This window comes from Vigna umbellata, chromosome 8, assembly GCF_029865625.1.
Source record: "Vigna umbellata cultivar VRB3 chromosome 8, Vumbellata_1.0, whole genome shotgun sequence".
NCBI classification, from domain to species: Eukaryota; Viridiplantae; Streptophyta; class Magnoliopsida; order Fabales; family Fabaceae; genus Vigna; species Vigna umbellata.
Window position 1 is genome coordinate 17,938,769 of NC_142172.1, and position 4,455 is coordinate 17,943,223.

The following is a 4,455-nucleotide window of genomic DNA, read 5'->3' on the forward strand; positions in this document are numbered from 1 at the left end:
ATTTTAAAAGAGTAATTAATCGATTAAAAAAATGTGAAATCTTAACACAAAAACAAGACCTTGAAAATAAAATTACCAAATTTTATAAAAATTATATTATTAATTTTTTTCAATTTTCCTTAATTTGGTTACTGCTGAAGTTAGTGGTAAAGTACAGCATTACCCACGAAGTCACCCTTCACGCGCTTGAACTCCTCACACGCTTTCACCGCACTATAAAGGCTCACATCACAAAACTTTCACTATACTCAAAGAGAAGTTTCCTTTCACAACGTTCCAAAGTTCAAACCTTTTCGTCTTTCTCTTCTCTATCTGCGGTTCTCAATGTCGCAACTAAACGGAGCTTACTACGGTCCCTCCATTCCGCCGCCGAAATCCTACCGCCGTCCGTCCAGCGGCGGAGGTGGGTGCGGGTGCCTGAGCTGCTGCTGTGGGTGCATCTTCAACTGCATCATCAGCCTCATCTGCAAGATCCTCACCACCGTGCTCATCATCGCCGCGGTGCTCGTGTTCCTCTTCTGGCTCATTGTGCGCCCCAACGTCCTCAAATTCCACGTCAGCGATGCCTCTCTCACTCGCTTCACGTTCTCCAACAACACGCTCCACTACAACCTCGCCCTCAACGTCTCCATCCGCAACCCCAACCGCAGAGTCGGCGTCTACTACGACCAAATCGAAGCGCTCGCTTTATACGACGATGTTCGATTCGCCTCCCAGACCCTGGGGCCCTTCTTCCAGCACACCAAAAACACCACCTTCATCAACCCCCTTTTTAACGGCCAGCGCGTGACGCCACTCACGGCTGAGCAGGGTTCCCATTTCGAAAAGGAGAACGGCGCCGGGATTTTCTCCATCGACTTGAACCTCTTCATGAATGTTCGGTTCAAGTTCTTGTTCTTCAAAAGCCACACCGTCAGACCCAAGATTCGGTGTGGGTTGCACGTGCCGCTGAAATCGCGTAACGCAACTACCTCTCCTGACGCTGCGTTTCAGGGCACGGACTGCGATTGGATTTACAAACGATGGTGGATCCGTTGAAAATTTATTTTTTTCCCGATGAGTTTTCTTGGTTCTTTATCTTGCTTCACTGTTTTCTTTTGGTGATGTATACATTTGTTCCCAAATTGATACCTAGCAGATCTATATGTTATGAATTTATTTATTTTATATTCTTCATAAACGCCTCAATTTCATTAAGTTTTTTAGCCTTAATATTTTAGTCTTGAAAATAGGATACATCTTTGTTATATTCTTATGTGAATAGCATTTTATATATTACCTCCCTCCCTCTACACGATTAACAGGAATATCTTATTGTGGTTTTCGTCTATCCATTAGTATCAATTAGGATAGTAAGTAAATCTGATTTCGTAGAATTACTTGAACCTGTCTCAAATTTTAATGTAGGATTTCTGTATTGATTTAGTATCATATGAATACCATTTTAATTTTTTAAATTGATATACATAATTGTCCTTGTACCATTCGAACACTCCACTATGGATAGAATGGATTCGAAGACTAGAAGTTTTGGAAATGGAGACTTTAGAAAGTTATGATTTAATTCATTTAGGAGATATTTTAGAAAAAGATAAAGAGTTTTATATTTTATTATTAACTTTTCGATAAATAAAATTTTCAAAATCTAAAATTTAGTGGGTCTAAACCTAATAGGAAGTTGAGATATTTTAGAAAAAGAAAAAAAAGTTTATCTTTATCTATTATAACTGAAATAATTATAAAAGGAAAAGAGCGCACTATAGATTTAGACATTTGTATTCTTTTTTGGGCTTTTTCTTGTTGTTAACTTTATTTCATATTATTTACTTTACATATTTATTTTTTGATTTAGGACATAGTTTTTTGCTGAAACAATTTGACACTTATAATAGAATATAAGAATAATTAGATATGTTATTTTAATAATATAAATAAAACTTCGTAACTACGTTTCATTCTCTGAGTTTTTTTTTTTTTAAGAATTTTAATTCCTAATTCACGTGTTTAACTAGTAGAAAGTGAATAGGAGACGGTGAAATATTTATTCTTCATCTATCACTTTTCCTTTTAGAACAATTTATCTAAGTCTTAGTTTAAGACATATGTGGCACATGCATATACAGTTAGTATAATAATTGTTAATAAACTTTATTATGGATGAAAGATTTATTAATAATTATTAATGATAAAAAAATCATCTATAATTATTCATTGTAATTAATTTGTCATTGACGAATTTGTAATTATTAATAAAAAATTTCGATAAATATTATGATCTTTCTTCTCTATTTCTTTTTTTTTCTTTTTCCTCCTATTTCTTTTCCTTCTCTTCTTCTTTTTTATTATTTTTATTCTTTTTTTTTATTTTTTCTCTTTTCCTTCTATTCTTCTTGCTCATCTTCCTCTCAGTTCATTTTTTTTTCTTTCTCTTCCTTTCCTTCATCATCTTCCTCATATTCATTTTCTTTCTTTTACTTTTTATTAATGAATTTTACTATGAAATAGTTAAGCACAAAACATAAAATTTGATGTCATTTTATTGACAAAGATTACACAAAAAATTTCATAGGTAAAAAAATTATAAGTTAGATTTATTTTTATTGATAAAATTTTATTGGTAATGAAAACTTCTTACATTCTCCTGTTTCTTTTCTTCCTCCATTATTGTCACTATGATCTCCACTATTGCTTCTCCATCGCTACATCATTGAGTTGTTGTGTTCCTAGTGCAATCATTACTATCACCATTACCTAATTTTTCTCCTTCTCTTCTTCCTTGTTACCCTCAATCTCTTCCTTTTGTTGTTGTTCTTTTCATCCATCTTTCATTAATTTATAAACATATTTTAACAAATTTGACGAAAGATTTAACACTTATTTTATCAATGAATTTTTAAAAATTGAATTATTAACAATGAATTTATTAACAAATATAATGACAAAATAAATTTATTAACAAATATAATGACAAAATGATTAAAATCTAAAATAAGAATTTGATTTTCTTTATCAATAAAATTTATTGACAAAAGAATGTGTAATTAAAATTATAATTTATAACAAATTTTATCATTAATTTTTATCAACGGGTCCATTATTATTAAAATTTCTGTCAATAATTAAAATTTTGATATAATAATAAATTTTATTAACAAAGTTTCCGTCAATAATTAAAATTGTATTTTAATGACTGATTTTACTGGAAAAATTTTCGTCAAATAAGAGATATATGTTTCTTCCAAGTGAAATAAAGGAAACCATTATTTAAAAAATTTATAGAAGAAAAAAAGAAGCAAAATATATATAATTTGACCAACAAGAGCTAATAGAAAACATAATATGAAAATTCAAAACATAGTAGGAATTGAGAATAAGAAGTGTAAGAGCCTGAAAAAGTTTAAGACCATTGGGCCCTATGTGGGGTAGGCAAGCCCATCAGACTAAGACCAACCTCACCTTAGGAAGGGCTCCTCAAAATTTTTCATTTTCTAAGCTCTTCTCTCTCTAAGAATCTTTGTCCTAAACTCTTCTCTGCCTTCTCTCTAAATTTCCAGCTCTCTGAACCGTTCAATCTTGGCTTGGAAGGTGCTTAGACGTTTACTACACCGAAGGCTTCCTTTTGAACCAATCGTATTTTCGTTTGGACCGGTAAGTCGTTTTTTTCCTTCTCTTTCACTATCTTCAAACCTAGAGCATGCAACATTACTGGTTGTATGTTATTAGGGGGTTTCGTTTTCCTATTTCTGCCAAACCAAGCTCTAAGAGCTGTTGCTGTCACCACTTTAATGGTTTGTAGGGTTTGGATTGAGTTCGCGTGTGTGAGATACCAAAAAGGGGCGTCCTTGTGAGCTTGGTAATACAACTCTGAGGTAAGGGAAGCTAGTTATATTTTAGGAGTTGTATGATTGGCCTGTTTAATTCATTTTGAGTGGTTTACTGTTACACTATATTTTGGGGTGAGCATGTTTTAAATTCCACCTGTTGAATATGTGAAATTTGTGTAACCATGGTTTGATAATTTTGATTTGAATTGGATATATTTGTTGGTTGTACTTGCTTTGTTGGAGAGACTTGGAGTATGTAATGTTGGTCATGTGGTTAGTAAGTAGGTGCACATGTACTGTTTTAGGTTACTGTGAGTTATTGAAGTTAAGTAATTTGAAGTATAGAACACCATAGGACAATTTGGATGACTTAGATAAATCAATTGTGACTTATTGAGAGTACTGTGTTGGTAGGATAGAGGAATCTTAAAAACCTGAGTTGGCACATCCCTGATCATAGAGCAGCCCTGGTCTGATCCAGTCAGTTGTAACTAGTCATATGTGCTAGCGTCGAAGGTGAGACTGATGCGTTCAGACATTTGATTCTTCTCCAATGACCAATTGGGTTAGTAAGGAGTGGTTGAGGTGGAAATCATGTGTTAGTCGCGTTAGAAGGGTAAATAGTTAAGGC

The 4,455-nt window shown here is 33.2% G+C and overlaps 1 pseudogene; it reads left to right on the forward strand.

The window, feature by feature from the left end:
• The first annotated feature begins 205 nt into the window (after positions 1–205).
• LOC148194183 (NDR1/HIN1-like protein 3 pseudogene) lies at positions 206–1,171 on the forward strand (annotated as a pseudogene).
• The last annotated feature ends 3,284 nt before the right edge of the window (positions 1,172–4,455 follow it).